Source organism: Diabrotica undecimpunctata, chromosome 1 (genome assembly GCF_040954645.1).
Source record: "Diabrotica undecimpunctata isolate CICGRU chromosome 1, icDiaUnde3, whole genome shotgun sequence".
Classification (NCBI taxonomy): domain Eukaryota; kingdom Metazoa; phylum Arthropoda; class Insecta; order Coleoptera; family Chrysomelidae; genus Diabrotica; species Diabrotica undecimpunctata.
The window spans coordinates 204,221,254-204,242,676 of NC_092803.1; positions in this window are offsets into that span (position 1 = coordinate 204,221,254).

The window sequence follows — 21,423 nt, forward strand, 5'->3', positions numbered from 1 at the left end:
GTTTATTGAATTAGGTACCTAAACATTTCTAATTTGATGCTCAGATTTTTAAATCATTTTTGTTTTGATATTCAAAGCGTAAACACTCGTTGTGCGTAACAAAAAGGAAGATTGTGATTTTATAATGCCTAAAACAACCAGTGCTTCAACTTGGATTAAACCTTATAAAGAGCTGTCTATGGATATGGGAAAAATCTACTGTTCAGTCTGTGGCAAAATTGTAAGTATCTAATATTTTCTATTAAATATCTAATATTTCATACATACAGGGTGTTTCCAAATGACACTTACAACGTTTGACTGTAGATACTTCTCGAAAAATTGAACAAAACGATATAGTTAATGAGGGGTCAAACTTATTTTCGAGATACAGGGTGTTAAAATTAAAAAAAATTAAATTCTTTTAGTTAATAACAACAATAACTTTAAAACCAATAAACGTATTTACTTGAAATTTAGTACTCGTAGGTTGTTTTTAAATGAAAAATAGCTTCCTTTGGTGAGAAAAAATTGTCCATGGTACAATACAATGGTGTGTATTTAGAAAAATTTTTCACATTTACTTTTTTTTATGAAGTCAGCTATTCTAAAACACAATTATTTTTATTTTAATTCAATTAACAAAAAAAAACTTTTGTTGAATTTTAAAATAAGTTATATGATGTACTAATGGTTAGTAACAAAAACTAATTTGTGGATTAATACTGCATTTAAAACACTTAGCGAGTGTTTTTTTTCCAAACCAGTTATTTGATTAACCAAAAACACCTTGTATATTTTTATATTTTAAAGGTTGGGTTAAAATAAAGGTTTTTATTTTTATTTATAGATAGCATGTGAGAAGAAATTTCAGATAGACCAACATGTGAGAACTGCTTCACACATTGCAAAAAATGGAAAAATAGGAGGAAAACATCAAACTTCAATGGCTAAATGTTTCCAATCTACTTCAAAAAAATTAGATGAGCAAGAAACTTTTAATGAAGACTTGTATCGCGCATTAGTGTCTGCAAACATACCGCTTTCAAAATTAGCAAATGTAAATTTTAGTTCGTTTCTAAAAAAATATTGCAAACTTAATGTTCCAAGTGATCGGTCTCTAAGAAGAAATAATGTGAACGGGCTATACTCGTCGGTGTTAATTAATATTAAGGAAGAAATTGCAGATAATTATTTTTACATATCTGTAGACGAAACCACTGATTCCTCAGGAAAGTATATTGCTCATTTATTGATTGGTGTTCTTAAAGAAGATACCTTACCAAAATCTCATCTTATTTCATGCCAGCAACTTGAGAAAACAAATGCTTTAACAATTTCGCGTTTTATACAAGAAACATTAGCAACTTTTTTTCTTCCGACAACTATTCCTTCTAATAAATTACTGCTTATTTTATCGTATGCTGCTCCTTATATGGCGAAAGCAGGACAAAATTTAAAAATATTTTTCCCAGATTTAATACATGTTACTTGTGTAGCGCATGGATTAAACAGAGTTGCAGAGGAAATACGAAAAAAGTTTCCTCTTGTAAATACCATGATATCCAGTGTCAAAAAAGTATTTCTTAAATCTCCTATAAGAATTCAACTTTATAAAGAAATGCTACCTAACATTCCTCTTCCACCACAACCTATTTTAACGCGATGGGGAACATGGTTAGAAGCAGCTAATTTTTATGCAGATCATTTTATTAAAATAAAGAACATAATTGATACGTTAACGGATGAAAGTTCCCAATCTCTTTTGGATTCTAAACAAACTTTTCAGAGTAACTTGCTTCAACAAGAACTTTCATTTATAAAATCAAATTTTAGTTTTGTTCAAAAAACAATTACTCAGTTAGAATCACCAAAACTGTCATTGTTCGAAAGTACAGCATTAATAAAAGAATTTGCGTCATGTTGTCGGAACGTTAGAGGTAATATTGGAAAAGATATTTTAAAAAAATTTGAAGCTACTATGGAAAAAAATTAAGGTTACCATATTCTTTCTGAAGTAGTCAGTGTTCTAGCTGGAAATATTTCGGAAACAATTAATTTAGAACCAAATGTTTTGGTTAGTTTGAAAAATGCTCCCGTTACATCAGTTGATGTTGAACGAAGTTTTTCCATATATAAATATATGTACTCAGACAGAAGCCACAAGTTTTTGTTAGAAAATTTTGAACACCACTTGGTCATTTATTGTTACCATAATTCTAAATAAGTTTATTCATACTTAAAAATGATGTAGTTACTTAAAATAAATGTAAATCTCAATGAATAGTAGGAAATATTTAGTTATGTACACTTTTTTTTTAAATAAAATTGTTACTATTTTACGATTTTTTTATTTATTTGTATGCATATTTTGTAAAATATTTGCATATTTTCGGGTAAACACGTGCATATTTATGCGCATATTTTCTACATTTTTATTTGCATATTTGCCGAAGTCTAGTGATAAAGATTCTATTCTGGATTAGGCGTACAATTAAACGACAATATTCTTGACATCCTTCTATTGAGCTGATGATCAAGTAGTTATAGCGCAGGATAGGAAAGTAATAGAAGAGTATTTAGAGAAAACGCACGCAGAATGCAACCTGTCAAAAATACTGACAGATATGTCCTGTGCAACACTACACAAGAAGATTTCTAAACTATTTAAAATAAGACGCCGTTTAAAAAAATTCTCTGGTTGTTTGAAAACAGAGGCTTTTCTTTCCTAAAAAATTTTAATGGTGAATATCTTTTTAAAGGAAATAATTTTAAACTCCTGGTTTAAAGAGTTTACCAAAAACAAATATTGAATTTAACCTTCTATCAAAAAGGAATTAAAACTAAGGTTAGGTATCAAATGACAGAAAGATGTAATGCACCAACTTCCATATGTCGAAATCAACTTTTTTTGTGTTATGGGTTAGACGACATAGGAGAAACAATTTTTAATTGTTCGTATATTAACAAAGTATCCCCTACAGTGCCAATTAAATGGTTCTTGACGTACTTAATCGCAGCTTCCAAAATTCCTCCAAAGTTATCCAAATATATTTCTGCACATTTTCCTTGTCTAGCACAAAAACGACTTCCTTCCCTTTAACCCTAAACATTTTTGAATTGGTGGTCCGATAACAAGCCATCCTGAGACTGATAAAGAAGAAGATATTATGTTCTATGAGATGATAAAATTTCTATCCCACACTTCAGTCGAAAAAGTATATCTGTCAGTTTGCTACTGTTTTGTGTCAGGTCAGCTGTATTTCAAAATGGAAAGAAAATAATATTTATAAGTATACTGTATCTATAAAAAGGCCTGCTTGTGTTGAATTTATTTTATATTATTAAATCTTTTCCTGGGTTTTTTTTTCCTGGGACAAATTTTTGCCCACCTATTTGGTGAAGCCTTCCCAAAGGTTTGTTCGGGAAGGTCGACCTTTGGAATAACATGCTGCAGTAAATGGCCGCTGCTATGGAAACTCAACATATCCCTGAAGCTTGATACCAATATGAACAACTGGAACTAGCAACCAACAAATACATTCTGTAATCCTGTTTAACTACTTCAAGGCAGTATCACACGCCATAAGTACCATTATATTTTTTGTAAAGCTATAGGTAAGATTTGCTTGGTTTGATTTTAATTTAATAGTACAATTATAATTTTATATTTATTTATATACAAAATGTACATTCAATATGTACAAATTAAACAGAAGAAAAATAATCCAAGACTTACAAGATAGTAATATACCAAATAAAATTATAAGAATGATAGAAATAACAATGTGAGATTTCCAAACAACAATAGACACCGGAAGAGAATGAACAGAAATAATAAAAATAAAAAAATGGAGTAAGACAAGGAGATGCGCTCTCAACGGCACTATTTATTCTATTACTAGAGAAGATAATAAAAAAGCTGGCAACGCAGAAACTATAAACAAGAATGCAGTACAAATAATAGGATATGCGGACGATATAACCGTAGTAGCAACAGATAAAAGGGCATTAAAGAAAACCTTCTAAGAAATAGAAAACGAAACAAAACTGAGAGAACTAGAAATAAATGAAAATAAAACAAAATACATGAATGTAAACAAGACGAAGAAGACCCAAATGATAGAACTGACAATAGATGTACACAGTTTCACAGAGGTTGAAACATTCAAATATTTGGAAGTACTAGTCAATAGACGAAATGAAAGTGTAGGTATGAAAAGAAGAATTCAAGAGGGAAATCACAGCGTTTTAGAGAAATAAAAAAATGTTTAGAGATAAGAAGATAAGCCGAAACACAAAAATGAAAATCTACAAAATACGAAAAGACCAATAGTAGTATATGCTGCAGAACCATTTACATTAACAGCAAGAGAAGAAGAGCAAGTTTTTTATAGGTAGATTATCAGAAAAATATTGGGGTCAAAGAGGGAAAATGAAGAGGATCTTAGAAACAAGTGAAAGAAGACGTAAAGAGTATCGAAATTAGAATCATAGAAAAGACAATCAAAGAGAGAGAAGAATGGAGAAAAGTAGTGGAAACAGCAAAGGCACACCAGAAACTGTAAAACCAAACACAGAATGGGATGATCTCCCACACAAAGTATCTTCAACTGAAAACAGTTTCGGCTTCTTCGGGAGCGTACCTATAGCTTGTATATATAATGTTTTGGTTTCTTAACAGCTAAACTCATTCAAGATAAGACGTTTTTAGACCTGAGAGACAGCTAAGCGAGGCCTAACAATTATCTACCAAAGAAAGTTTTTATTCTACATTTGCTTCCAACTTTCGGTGATAGTGATAGCGTTACCCATTGGCACCCATCGTTTCTGATGGGTCCTTCAATGATTACACATTTGCACCCAACGCATAAAACCCAGACCTTGAAGGTTACAAGGTTATTGCATTTAAAAAAATTGAGGATGTCATTTTTAAAAAAATTGGTGTTTGTTACCCTGTATTTTTGTTAAAAATTAGAATTAGAGATTAAGCTGGTCAAGCTTTTTTAAAAAATATATATTTTAGAAAATCTCCCGTATATTCTCTAATTTACGAACACAGTGTATGTGTAAACCATAAGTTTCCTATGTATTTAAATACCCACTGAATTACTACGATTTTGTTTTTACAATACTTTTAGGTACGCTTAGTCGTTATTGCGACTTCACGGATAATCTTGCCAGCAAAACTAGTTTCTGCTAACTACCGTCAACGATTTTTTGATTTCATATAAGACAGATATGTCCCTCACTCTTACGGGATTGTGGATTTTTACGGATGATTTTAATTGGAGAGATAGTTAGGAGTAAAACAAGAAGCAGGATAAGTAAATTGTGGTGCTTCTATTAGTGAGGGTACTTGCAACACAAAACTGAGTTTATAAATGCCCATAAAATGTCTCCACATTATTTAAAAAAAAATCGATGCAGTTATTAAGACACTTTTCTAGAATTTAATGAAAAATGTTTATTACGTTTGTTTTGACTTGAGGTTCTTGATGGACGGACCAAAAAAAGTTCTGTGAAGCAATGATGCATTTCTTTTGGAATTATGGTAGCTGGAAGACCGTAATACAATATTTAGTAATGAATAAAATTGCAGATATTGGTCCCCTAATAACATACACGAAAAGCATACAAAATAGCATTCAAAACTGCACAAAAAAGTGACAGTGTGGTGTGCAATGCCAGCAAATGGAATAAATAGTCCCTATTTTTTGAAGATCCTCGTGATCGTGTTTTAATAGTAAACACTGCATGTTACTCTGCAATGGTACGTACTTTTTTTGCAGCAGTTTTTTTTTTCCAGAATTTCCAAATTTTCTAGATTATATTGATACGACTTGGTTTCAAAAAGATGGTGTTAAAGCACATACAGTATACTTGTCTGCAAATGCTGTGAAGTAATTATTACCAGGGCTTCTCATTTTCTTACATGACGACATTGAATGGCCTCCAAGATCGCCTGATCACACGCCTCTAGATTTTTTTTTTGTGGCAGTTCTTTTCTGAAGCTCAGCTGAACATTCCAGTCTTTTTATACCAACGTATTTTCCAACTCTTTGCAGATGTTTTCAAGAGTGCTATGACCAAGACAGCCGTTACATGGACACCATTATTTTTAAAAAGTAAATAAGCATTTGTGTGCTTTGATGTTTTGGAAATAAATCGTTATTGGCTTTATAACTTTGTCTTTAATAACTTTTTGAAAAGGGAAATTTACTCTGGGTCACCTGGTATCTCATCTGGAGATTGGATTCGGAAGTTAAGATTTATTTTTTGTCCTAAGTACATAGGTTGTACTTTTTAAGTCCCACAAAAAAGTAGCGGTTATTTATAACAGCTGTTATCAACACTCTTGTTGCTGATAATCGGCTTCCATTATATTAGATAGTTCTTTCTTATACCGTTTTACTAAGTTCAATAGATCTAGTAAATCTAGAAAAAGGGACACTCAGTGAGTATGTAGGATTTTTGGTGGTATAAAAATCATAATTGTCGTCCTTAATTACTTTTAAAAGATCTGTTGTATTAAATTTCAGGCCTTGTGTTCAACAAAAACCTTTGTATTTATTTGTTGTGCAAAATTTCATAACTTGATTAGCTGTAAATTTCAGATATGTTATAAGTGGTATAGAGCATTTGCTTGGAAGTTTGCTCAACGTACGCTTGAACGTAAATCAATATAAAATTGTGTCATAAAGTGATTAATCAAGTTTATCAGATTTTAGGAAAGTTGAGATTAGAAACTTTGCTACGGAGAACAAACCAAAGGATTCAGATACAGTTTTCGTACATTCTCGTACCAGATTTAACATCGTGGCCGATTCGTCAAAAACCTCGAAAAGCAAACAGCTTTAGATCACTGTCACGCCATCAGCCAGGGGCATATCAAATAAATTTTTATTTTTAAAGGAAAAATAATATGCTACAAAATTAATGCAGATTAAATATATTCCTGTCTTTAAAAATGTGTATTGGAATCGAGTTTCTATCGTAAACAGAGTACAACGTCAGACGACCCATACAACGAGGAGTCAGACAAGGTTACATTTTGTTTCCAAAAATTGTTCATTGCTTACTCGAACCAGTTATTTAAAAAGGCATTTAAGACACAGCCACATGAAATAAAAATTAACAGGAAAGATGCAGTAATTCTTTCAGAAAATATTGAAGGTCTCCAAATTCTGCTTGATCGTATTTACGAAGTAAAAGAGAAAAAGTTATTAAAAAAAACGTATTTGGGAACCTCTAACGGATGAACTAAGTCCAGACGTACAAATAAAACGCAAAGTAGCTATGACTAAAACTATTTTGATGAAAATTTGGTCTGTACTTTTGTATGGAGCAGAAGTATGGACATTACAGTATTAAGCATGAACAGAATTGAAGCATTGGAAATGTCGATTCATAGACGGATGCTGAAGATACCTTGGACAACAAGAAAAACTAATGAGAAAGTACTAAGAAGGGCCAATAAAGATAGGGAATTGCTATAGACTTTTAAACAAAAAGACCGGAAAATGTATCTGGGACATATAAAGAGAAAACATTGATATAGAATACTACAACTGAACCTTAATGGCAAAATAGAAGGCCGTAGAGTTAACACGTACTTTTGCTCGCTGTTTATAGTATAAATTTGATATGATCCTGAGGTCGTTGTAGTCAATCTTCTTTGATTTCAGGACATTCATTAAATGTTTATGTCGTACTTTATCGAATGCTTTATTATAGTCAATAAAACATGCGTATATATCTTGATTGACGTCCAGGCATCTTTGTATTAGTATATTAAGTGAAAAAAGAGCTTTACGTGTTCCTAGGCCTTTGCGAAAACCAAATTGTGTATTATTAACGTCTATGTCCAGTTTGTGATATATTCGGTTATGGATAACTTTAAGTAGTAACTTTAGCGTATGAGACATTAAGCTAATGGTGCGGTAATCGCTGCATTCTCTTGCGTTTTTCTTTTTAGGGAGACAAATAAAAATAGATATTAACTACTCTTTGGGTAATACGCCTGAACTATAAATTTGGTTCAAGAGTGTCACTAAAACATCAATGTGCTTCTCATCTAGAATTTTTAGGATTTCTATAGGAAGCATATCAGGTCCAGGGCTTTTCCCGCTCTTCATTGTTTTTAATGCGTGCAATATTTCTTCTTTTGTAATATATGGACCTATTTCTTCTGACGTAAGTTCTATGTGCTCCAGATCTCCTCTTTTATCATCGAACAATTCATCGATATATTCTGCCCATCTTTGTATTTTCTTGTCCGTATGTATTATAGCAGTACCGTGTCTATCCAGAATTGCACAAGTGGGATTTTGTTTTCTTAGTCCTGCCAGTTCTTTGACTTTCTTGTGTAGGTTAAACAGATCATATTTATTTTGATGGTCTTCGATCTCTTTGCATTGCTCTTCAAAGTATTTTTCTTTTGCCTGCTTTATCGTCTTTCTAATCTCGTGGTTTATCTCTCTGTATTTATTGTTATCCTTGTTTTTAAATTGTCTCCGTTGTTCCATCATATTGAGTATCTCGTCATTCATCCATTCCTCTTTTCTCCTTGAGGAAGTCTTTAGTATTTCTTTACAGGGTTCCAGTAGACAATCTTTTAGTCGATTCCAGTACTCGTCAATATCATTGGTGTTTGTGTTCAATTTTTTGCAGTTCACATGCAGTTCATGTTGGAGGCATTCTTTTACTTTAGGTTCTTTAAGTTTTCTTGTGTCTATTGTAGGGATTCTTTGATGTCTTTTAATATTTTTAAGGGTGAGTGTAATTTTGGCTATAAGTGGATTGTGATCTGAGGCCACGTCTGATCCAGGATATGCTTTCACGGCTCTAATAGCATTGAATATACCAGTCAATACTTAAACAAAGATATAGAGAGAGAGAGGAATTGGTATGAAGAAATATTTGCGGCTCAGAAATCTTTGTCAATGGACTGAAATATCAGCAGATCAACTGTGACATGCCGTTACATAATCCAAAAAAGTTTCAGCAATTTGTCATTGTCTGCAAATCCATGTCCGTCCATGCAAATCTGGTCACGGCACTCAAAAGAAGAAAATAAAACAATGGAAGAACTTATGGATGCGATCATGATATCAACGAATTAAAACGCCGCACAAAAAACTTCTTTAAAAAAATCGACTACAACAGTTGCGAAAACAATAGAGAGTCTGTTTAAAATATATTTCAAAACAATAGTTTAAAATATGTTACAGAAGCCATCATAAAAAAAAACAACACGGTTTTCAAAAATGTAGGACTGCTAACAATAAGGTTTTCCTTAAAAAAATTATCGAAAAATTCAAAATGCTAGAATGAAAGAAGTTTAGAAAAGTGGACTAAGGTTCCCCACTAAAAGCCATAATATTCTAAAAACTTGAGTTCCGTTCGACGACAAGAAAATGAAAGCTAATCAGAAATATTGGTGTTTATTTATAGCCATGTTAGTACTTTTTACTGAAACTGTTTATTTCTGGTTTTTCATCTGTGAGAAAATCGTAATTCTTAAAAAAATTATCTCAACCTTTTACTTAATTACTTTATTACGATACTAATGGTGTAGAAAGTATTAAGTTTATTTGACGACTTATCTTCCTACGTAAGTCGTATATGAGTGTGAAGAGCTTTGTAGTTTCAAAATTATTTATTTTATAACTATAATAAAGAATATGTTCCGACTAAACTCCCGTTCGGATACCAGATTTAAGGTATGACTTCGAGTGTAAACAAACTCATGGACAAAATTAATGCATCAAGTGACAAAATTCGCCAAAAGCCTTTTATTAGTGAAATTATATGGCAAGAATTGCTACAAAAAACATTTAAGGTAACATTTAACAAAAGTCTGAATGTGAAACAATACTAATTTAGAAAAATGTTACGTATGTATGTAAATTATCTCTTGAGGTCACGTAGACGCATAGCTGGATATTCTTGTATTAATTCCATACGTTACACAAATAAAAAAGAGAACAGTTCTCCATACATCAAACAAACCGAACCAAACGACGGAACAAAACTTCTGAAATGCCAGAAATAGTATCAAATAAATTAACAAAATTAACAGAAAACGAACTGGAAGAAGTTTTAACGAAGCTACACTTAAAAATAGAAAGGCTCCAGAAAAAGATGGCATACGAGCTTATAAAATATGGCAGGCTATAGCTAAAGCAACATTTGTCAATTATTTTAATAAGTCATAAGATTAGGACGATTACCTGAGGAATGGAAAACCAGTATTATGAATCTGCCATTTGGGTAAGACAAAAAAGATCTTTAAACTATTTTTTTTATTTAATTAAGAAATAGTGCTCAGTACTTTAATTAAACAGCAAATTATATTTAACCTAATCTACTACTTTACTGTCCTAGATATTCCCAATTGTTCATCTTAAAACCTGATGTTTATTGTTAAATATTTCACTGTTATGGCTAGATTCACCGTCCAAATTTAAACTGACATTTTTACATTAATCACCATCACAGTAGTTCGAGGGGTTTGTTGATAATTGTTATTGTTAAGAACATTTTACCTCTTGGAAGTAGAACTTTGGGGGCCACACTTTACCAGAGTCTAGTATGCGTCCATAAAACGAAAATGTAAGCAGCTCGAAAAATTGTCCACTCGGCAAGAAAACTAATAATAGAATAGGCTTACTTTCCTCGTCAAATAGGGAAAAAAAATTAGTCGAAACCCATGGTAGCACTGCTTAGTTGTTCCAGAGAATATTAATCTTTATATTATCATTTGCAGGCCTCTTATGGACCAAGGCTTAACATTCACGTAACACGTGGACACAACCATCCAGAAAACAGCAACAGCCAGAGCAGCAATAAGAGGACTCATAGTTAGAAAAAGCAAACTGCATCATACTTCCAATAATCACATATGCGTCTCTCGCATCGGGACATATACGCAATTCAAATAAAAAGAACATACAAGCAGTCCACAATAACATCTTCCGAAAAGCAGCAAATGTATCCAGATACGTCGCTAAATACTTTCTGCTTAGAGAACTGCAACAAGTAAGGGTGAGAGATAAAATGGAAGAAAAAGCCAGAATTAGGTTTGCAGAATTAGAGAATCACCCAAGCCCGATCCAGCGAGAGATAATAAGATATGATGCGTTACAACGATGGAAGCACAAAAAACCAAAACAGCAAATCCTGGCAAACACATAAAGTCTAGATAATTCGTAGCTCTACCAACAGAAGAAGATCCATTACACATCACTGGAAATTTTAATAATTGATGTCTATTTTCAAGGCAACCTTAAAAAAAAATAAATAAATAAAGGCTTCTGTCACCAAAAAAAAATTAAAAATACTAACAAAAAGGCGACAGCCATTCGAAAAAATTAACAAAACCCCAAAACTTGAACACGAAGGGCCCACATCCTCGGGCACCAAGTCGCCCAACTGGGCGCAGTTCGGAGCGAGCCTCGAGGCCCGAGCAAGCAATTTCAGTTCGATCATACATCACAGACAAAGCAGGAAAAGAGCGTCTCACGTTAGCCTGCATGGATCGGGTTAGGATATCGTGTTGGAGTTCTTGTACCCAGAACTTCCACATGAAAAGCATTGGACTGATGGTAAGCCCATATTGCGCATCAGAGTGCTATAGGGGTAAAAGAGATGACCTGGAGCATTGGAGTGATAACACGAATCAATACACGTCGCTCCAATAAACTCTAACACCCGAATGTCATTCTAAGGGGTGTGCAGGTCTCTCAGACTGGGTTAATCAAATTGAACCTATGGACTCGTGTATGAGTGTCGGTGTTTCGTGTGAACACCTTTTTCAGAAAGAATTTTTTTTACAGAAACATTCACAAATGAAAGATGATAATATGAATTAAATAAAAATAAGAAAGATTTATGTAAAATGAAAAGTACTTAAGGTGTGTTGCTCACAAAGGGTGGTTACTCTTACACCCACAAAACGAGTAAATATTTTAGACAATTGTCGTGAAAAAGCTTGATGACTCGTTGTCTTTTAGGTCATGGGATTACGCCCTAACAATCATCTTAGTAACCCTCATAGTGATTAACAAGAATCTGTATAAGTTTCAAACAAGAAATGTAGCTAAGATAATTTTGAACAAACATGTTGATTAGCACTTTTTGCGTAGAATGAACCGTTCTCTCAGAAACAACTCTTGAAGCGACCGGTGATTTTGAATGGCAGTTACGAGCGTAAAATAAATTTTTTAAATAAAATTTGTATCAACCCGATGGTAAAACTTTCATATCTTTTGATCAGAGGATCCTGTCGACAAAAATCAAATTAACTTTTAAAGGTAGAGAGTGCAACCATTATACCAAATTTTTGCATTTTGCTGCAAATGAAGTCTGTTTCTATAAAGCTATTTAAAAAAATTAATATTTCGCTATTTTGGTCATTTTTTACAATTTTCATGAGATTATTAAACAGGGTCTTGGTTAACACAAACAGGGTTAGGGTCTTCAAAATCTTTAACATGAAATTTAGATTTTGAGTTTTGATGGCAAATGAGGCATTTGAATTATGTCTAACAAACGCTAAACTTTCACAAGCGATATAAAATATTTGAATTTCATTCTTTTCGATTGCAAAAGTATATTTTTCAAAACTACGTAGCTTCAAAATCCACCCAATGTCGTCTTCGTGGAAACATTTCCCGTGACATGAGATTGTTTGTAACGTGAAAGTTTAAATTCAGCGTATTTTAGGCATATTTTAAATGAATCATATTTTTTGTCAAAGCTCAAAATTGAAATTTAATGTTATAAGTTTTGAATATTGTGCTTTAACTATGAAAATTCCGGAGTGGCCGATCAATGACAGTAATAAATTTTATTGATCCTAAAAGATGGCAAAAATCGCGTATTATTTATTTTTATTTAACAGCTTTAACTGACTTCATTTGAGGCAAAATACAAGAAGTGCGTACAAAAATAGCACTCTTTACATTACTCTTACCAGTGACGGATCCAAGGGGGGGTCACGGGGGTCATGACCCCTCCCAAACAATATTAAATATCAATCAAATATTTCTAAAAAAAAATCATTTAATACCCATCAACCCTATAAGCAGGAAGTCAAGAGTTGAAATGATTCAAACTCATTTATTCTAGGAGTAAGTGTAGAATTACGCGGAAGACTTTTTACATTGCTGTTTAAAAAAATCAATAATTTTGAATACGGTAATACCTCGACTAACGCTACGCCGACTTCCGCGATTTTAAAATTTTGTCAATTAGTCATTTGAGTGCCAGAGAATCGTTCGATTATCGATGAGATAGAATTACCGCCCACACATTATTGCTCATTCAATGTACATGACATGACTTTTCGTACGAAATCAGCACATTTTTATTTTGTATTAGGTATTTCTTATCTTAAGTTTTGTCTACGAATTGGTTGTTTGTAATTTGAATATGTATTATAATTGTTGAGACTTTGTGCTACATTCTATAATTTATTTATAATAAATATCAAAGTGAATATTGTTGTTGAATTAGCTCTGTCTGATACGTTAGTGAATACAACTAAAGGAACTGGAGGCTGCTGTCCAAGGTATTTGTGAAACTCGTTGGGTTGAAAGGCATGAAGGTCATCTTCAGTTCCAGGGCGAATCAATCATCAAAATATACAACGCTTTTCAAACCATTTCTACTTGGAAGGACAGTAAAATGTCAACTGATGCATTTTCAATAATGCAAACTATTAGACGCCCAGAATTTCTCATTTCAGTAGTTTGTCCTATTGATGTTTTCGATATAACTGTATCACTTAGTCGTCTTCTTCAGTCACAAAAATTAGATTTGAATCTATAGATAGAGGCCATAGAGGACACTTAATGCATTCTTCAAAATAAAAGATCAAATACTGAATCTGTTTTTAGCAAACTTTACTATGAAGTAAAGGAAATAGCTGAATTAAATATTGAATTGAAGATGCCTCGTATATTTTCTCATCAAACATATTTAAACAATTGACAGTTCTTGTTTTTTCAGTTTTTATATTTTAATACTTTGGTTTAGTAGTCTTGTACACTTGATTTTACTGTCATAGAGTATGTGGATTACATTATTATTTTTTTGGTTTCAGTTTAAGACCCCTTAATGTTGTACCCTTCTATGCACCCGTAGGATATTTGGATTTTAATAACTTCTCATTGGTTTCATATATCTTCTTCTTCTTCCTATGCCGTTCCCATTAACGGAGGTTGGCGATCACATTTTTAAAAGCTTCTCTGTCTTTTGCAACGTGGAATAATTCGTCTACAGTCATGTTTGTCCAGTCTCGAATATTTCGCAGCCATGACTTCCTCTTTCTACCTATTCCCTTTTTGCCATCGACTCTACCCTGCATGATGACCTGCAGAAGACTATATTTATTATTTCTTAGTATGTGTCCAAGGTATGCAGTCTTGCGTACTTTTATCGTTCTCAACAATTTTTTGTCTCGACTCATCCTTCTCAGCACTTCCTCATTGGTGACCCTGGCAGTCCATGAAATTCTTCAACATTCTCCGGTATATCCAAAGTTCAAAGGCTTCAATCTGTTTAACTATTTTCGCTTTTAGTGTCCATGTTTCTACCCCGTACAATAGTTGCGACCAGACGTAACATTCAACAAACCTCAGTCTCAGCGCAGTATTCAGATTTTTGTCACAGAACAATTGTTTGAATTTTAAGAACGCTGCCCTGGCCATTTCTATTCGTACCCGGATCTCTTGGTCTGGATCTAATTCTGTGTTGATGTAAGCTCCCAGATATTTATATTTTGTCACTCTCTCTATTTGCTGTCCACCAAGAGTTAGTTGTTCATTATTTATTGGACTCCTTGATACTATCATAAATTTGGTCTTATCTGTGTTGACGTCAAGTCCCATTTGAATGCATTCACTATTTATTGCATTTAGTAAAGTTTGTAGTTCTTCTATACTCGCAGCCATAATTACCGTGTCATCTGCAAATCTCATGGTGTTTATTATTTCTCCACCAATTCTTATTCCCTCTTTTCTTTCCCATAAGGCTTTTCTGAATATGACCTGTGAGTACACGTTGAAAAGCGTCGGAGACAAGACGCATCCTTGCCTAACCCCTCTCGCAATCGGTATATTATTTGTTTCTATATCGTTCACCTTTACTACTGCTTTCTGGTTCCAGTATATAGCCTTAATAAACTCAATGTCTTTTTTGTCTAAATTGATGTTTTTTAATTCATCTATTAACTTCATATGCTGCACTCGGTCAAAGGCCTTCCTAAAGTCTATGAAGCATACATATGCACTCTTGTTATATTCCCGACATTTCTGCAAGAGTACCGTCAACGCAAATAATGCTTCTCTTGTACCCATGCCTCCTCTGAAGCCAAACTGAGTTTCATCTATCTGCTCCTCACATTTTTTATAAATTCGGTTTTGAACAATTTTCAAGAGAATCTTTAAAGGGTGGCACATTAGGCTTATCAATCTATAGTCATTACATGATTTGGGATTGTTGTTTTTTGGTAGAGGTAAAAATATCGATTTAAGCCATTCTTCCGGGATGTTGCCCTCTACATATATGTGGTTGAGAATTCGTGTGAGTCCCTTTATATTACCGTCATCTAAGGCTTTTAACAGTTCAACTGGAATTTGATCAGGACCCGGTGCTTTTCCTTGTTTTGCATTCTGTAGGGCATTCTTTACTTCTGAGGGTAAAATTTGTAGGTATTGTTTTTCTTCACCTATATCTTGTTCATTTTCTCTCTCGTCATGGAACAGATGGATTATATATTGTTCTCATACTTCCTTTATTTTGCTCTCTTCAGTAAGTATTTCTCCATTATTATCTCTTGTTATGAGTGTTCTTCTTTGTCTGGTGTTGCCTGTAAGTTCTTTCATTTTTTTATGTAAGTTTGAGGTGTCATGTTTGTTGCTGAGTTCTTCCAATTCCTGGCATTCTTTGTTCATCCATTCCTCCTTAGCCTTTCTGATTGCATATTTGATTTTATGATTGCATATTCATATATCGTTTAAAATAATTATTGAGAAAATGGTTCTCTTACATTAGGCACAAATCGTATCAATAGTAAAGGTGCAAAAATCCAAATCCTATATCAAAATCACTCTCAAGACCCATGACCCTCCCCTCCCCCTGATAAAAATTTAAAAATTTCTGGGGATCACCCACTGAAAGGTGCAAAAATCTAAATCCTATATCAAAATCACCCTCAAGACCCATGACCCTCCCCTCCCCCCGATAAAAATTTAAAAATTTCTGGGGATCACCCACTGAAAGGTGCAAAAATCTAAATCCTATATCAAAATCACCCTCAAGACACATGACCCCTCCCGAAAAAAATTTCTGGATCCGCCACTGACTCTTACCGATCGCTTCAAACATTGTTTCTGAAAGAACGGTTATTTCTACACAAAACGTGCTACTAATAAATATTTAAAATTATCTCAGCTACATTTCTTGTTTGAAATATTTTTTACGACGAACAGATTCTTGGAAAATCAATGTTTCCCCACCCCTCCCCCCCTAGGAGCTGGGGTTTTAGGAGGAAGCCCGAGGGTAGTAGTGGCAAACATTTCTGTATCTTTTTGGGGTCCCAAAATTGACGTTCTCAGCAAAATTCAGCCTCTTCGTATAATTTTTAGATGCCAAATCTCTGATGATTGGACTATGACTGTTTACTCTACATCGAACCCAAAATAAATTAATACAAGAATGGTACCGTGAATACCAAAGTGCATGTAAAATGAGCGTATGGAAAAAAATAATAAAGACATTTTTTAATTTAATATATTTCTGTTTCCTTATCCCGAAATTAAAGCATAAAGCCTCCTAATATTAGAAAAAACTATCTTAAAAATAATTCTCAAATTGTCTTACTTCCGAAAGATTTAAGATTAAAAGATGCCGAAAAATAGAAAATAATTGGGATAATAAATCGGTAAATGCGCCATTTCTCAACCCCCATAAGAAATTATTCAAATTAGTAGCATTAATAATAGGTGCAGAAAGTAATTCAGAAGAAGCGATATGAAAAGAAAACGCAAAATTGCAGCCCGTAGCTGCTTGTAATTACTTAAGAGAAAATTGCCCATCTTGATTATTACTGATTGGCATGAGCTTGAAGGGATAAATATTTTACCATTACTGTACATGCGAATCCAGTTTACCAAAAAAAATGTATTTACCTTCGGGGTATTATATCACATAAATAGTCCCTTGGTCAACCAGTTTTATTTGCTAAGAGCTATTGCTACTGGAAACAAAGTACCGGAAACTATCCCACACATACGTTCCTGGAAGTTCGCGTTTAATAAAAGAGAGCGCGATCGGACGCAAGTCCGCAATGGTTCGGTCAAATATTATCGGAGAAATAACGTGTACGTGTTCGGAATGTAAGAACAAGTAGTCGCTGTTCTTGTCACTCTTAGACCGTTTGTCTCCTTTCCGTTCAATGAAGAATTTATAATTTCTCTAAGATAAATGGTAAGTTGGAAAGAAATGGATTGAAAGTATTTAATTCAGCAGCGGAGTATTCCGCGGGGATGGATTTCGGAAGGAACAAAATGAGCACCGAGGCTTTGGGAATTCGTAGTGTTTCGGCCTATTAATTCCATTGATGAGGACTAAATACGTGGCTTACTTTTGCAGCTTGTTCCGCCAAACTCCAATTTTAAGTTTGTCAAACATTTTTATACGGAAGCTGAATATTGAGACGTTTTGATTTTGGTTGAAAATCGTATTACGTTATCGACGACTTTTCCGTTGGTCAATTATTAATATCAAATTGCACATTATAACGCTAAATATGATATGTTGAGATTAACAACAGCATTAGAGATGGCGATTGTTATCACATTTTTTTTTCAAAAAACTTTACCAAAGCGGACAAAATCAGTTCCAAAGAGATTATTTTATGATAAGAAAAAAAGATATACGTAGATTTAAACACTGCAAGGTGCAATATAAAATATTCAACGTCAACATAAAAACAAAGATGATCAGATATACAACAACGTGAATAAACAAATAAAATATAAAATTAGGTAAGCGAAGAAGAATTGTTAAAAGAACAAGGCGCAGAAATGAAAAGACGTAATAGTTTTAACACACACAAAAAATTTAAGAATTAACTCACAATAGAATAAGATGATTGATGTAATGGTTGAACTCTTTAATCTAATATATCAGACTTCCACAATCCCCAGACAATCGCTGCAATCGACCTTTGTGGCAATGCCCAAAAAGTCAAGTGCAATATCCTGCTGAGATCACAGAACAATAGGTTTAATGAGTCACATAATTAAAATTCACAAGGAATCTACGTTCCTGTAGTTGGCTGTATACCATATATTAAAAAATTTATTAAAATCCCTTGTAAAAGGTATATATTTACCTATACCTTTTACAAAGGATTTTAATAAATACTTAAAATTGATATATTGATATAAGGTTGAATGCTCGAATAAATAAACTTTGATCAAATAAAAGGCAGATATCGAGCACAGTTTTATTAATTAAATCTTGCCCAAGTACTTTCGCTTCCTAATCCTATCATAAAATGTCATATACATAAAATTGTACATTACACTATACTACACAAGGACAAACACTTTATAATTTTTTAAATAGACGAAGCCACATTATGGTTGGAATCAGAGAGAGAATGAACATACTTAAAACATTTTTGAAAATAATACACAGCAGTATTGTTAAAACTCATGAATATGAAATTAGTGACACACAATTTGGCTTTAGAAATGGTATGGTCACAAGAAATGCTTTGTTCGGCTTAAATGTGCTGACCCCGAGATACATGGATATAAATCAGAACATGTACTTATGTTTTGTAGATTTTGAAAAGGCATTTGATAAGGTTTAACATAAAAAGCTTATAGAAATATTAAAAAGCAAAAATATTGACAGTCGTGATATGAAAATTATATCTAATCTATATTAAAATCAAACTGCCAAGGTAAGAGTTGACAACGAGAAAGCCAATAAAAGGTATATCTATCAATGGAGAAGTTTTGAATAACTTGCAGTTTGCAGACGATACGGTAATGATAGATAACAACAATGATTTACAGAACGTAATGCAACGACTTAATGAATGCTGCCATAAATATGGATTAAGGATTAATTAAAAAAAAACTAAATGCATGATCATGACTAAATCAGCAGATGTAAACATCCAATTGATTGTTGAGGATACTGTAATTAGAGTGTGGATATATACAAATACTTACGAACATGGATAACATCAAATGTAAACCAAATCAAAGAAATTAAGACACGTATTGAAATAACACGTGCATCATTCGTTAAACTTAAAAAGTTTCTTTATTATCGAGATATAAGGTTAGAACTACGCCTAAGAATGCTTCCGTGTTACGTATTCACTACTCTGCTTTATGGCTTGGAACCATGAACCTAAAAACAAGTGCATCTAAATAAGTTTGCCGCCTTTGAATTTTGGCGTTACAGAAGAATCCTACAAATATCATGGACTCAATATCATGTCAAATGCAGAAGATACTAGAATAGGAATTGAAGCTGAAATAATATTGACTATCAAAAGAAGAAAAATCGAGTACTTAGGCCATGCTATGGGAGGACAAAGATACTTATTATTGTAGCTTATTTATGCAGCTAACTATTTAGAGCGGCAGTCAACAGGATCCGCATATCCATGATGATTTCCAACCTTCGATAGAAGATGGAACATAAAGAACTAGAAGAATAAGAAAACTGAGAATACTGAAAGATACAAGAAGTGTTAGAAAGCAACAAAACATTAAAGTGATATACAGAATACATCAACGAGTTGATCAAAGACAATAGAACAGAACCGATGGAAGTAGGGGAGAAGATGGGAGAAGATGATCTGGTTTTAAAGGTATTAAAAAAGGAAATTAAAATTGTAGTCAAAAACAACAAAAATGGACATGCACTAGGTTCAGACCAAATCCCAATAGAATGCTTAAAAAGCGTAAATGATGAAATCTTAAAATATGTGCCGGCCATATTAAGAATTCAACAAAATAACTTAGAGGTGCAACACGAAACGATAGAAATGGTAGAAGAATTCTGCTACTTAGGATCACTGGTAGACTACAAAAATAACACATCCAACGAAATAAAAAAAAGAATATGCGTGGTTAACCGCTGTTATTTTGGCCTGGGCCCTCAACTAAGAGCGAGAAGTATGTCAATAGCAACAAAGTGCAAACTTTATAAAATAATAATACGCCCAGTGCTCACATACGGATCGAAAACATGGGCAATGACGACCCGAGATGAAGAGTTACTGCGAGTCTTTGAAAGAAAAGTATTGAGGACCATATATGGCGGAGTAAACGAACAGGGTCTGTGGAGAAGGCGATATAACTTTGAACTCTATAGACTTTTTGGTGATGCAGATATTGTGAAAACCATCAAAATAAACCGCCTAAGGTGGGTGGGCCACGTTATGCGGATGGATGAGAGGGATCTCACTAAAATAACTATGCTAAACAGGCCGGTCGGAAAAAGAAGAAGGGGGCGACCTAAACTCAGATATCTGGACGATGTAGAGGAAGAACTGAGGGAGATTGGAGTGAGGGGCTGGAGAAGACAGACACTCGATAGGGAAGGATGGAAGAATGTTTTGAAGCAGGCCAAGGCTCACGAAGGGCTGTAGCGCCAACTGATGATGATGAAATCTTAAACATTATAGTATAGTATAGTATAGTATAGTATATTGTTTAATACAATATACAAAACGGGCCATAACCGAAACAATGGTTTTTCTCCACCTTTTGCGCTATCTCTAAAAAACAAACGCTAAAGACTGCAGTAAACAAAGAACAATATCATTAATAAGTCATGTTTTTAAATTATTCATATAGGTAATATCTTAGGTAATAAATACAAATTTTTATTTTATTTTTATTTTTTTTTTTAATTTTTAAATTTGTCTATTTTAAAAATTTTGACAAACAACTGTTTGTCCTTGTGTAGTATAGTGTAATGTACAATTTTATGTTTATGACATTCTTTGATTGTTGTAAAAGTACTTGGGCAAGATTTAATTAATAAACTGTGCTCGATATCTGCCTTTCATTTGATCAAAATAATGACATACGCGGCAGAAACAAAGCCTGACACAGAGAGAATAAAAAGGATGTTAGAAACAGCAGAGATGAAAATACTTTGATGACACAAAATTGATGACACTATTGGACAGAGTTGGAAGTACAGATATAAGACGTAGATGCAAGGTGGATAACATCAAGAACAGGGTAAGAAATAGAAGAGTAGAATGAAACGATCATATAAGCTGAATGACAACAAATAGAGTAGTCAAGACGGCAAGAGACGGTTCCCCAATAGGTAGACGATCAGTAGGAAGACCACGAAAACAACGGAACGACAACATAAAAAAAGAATAAG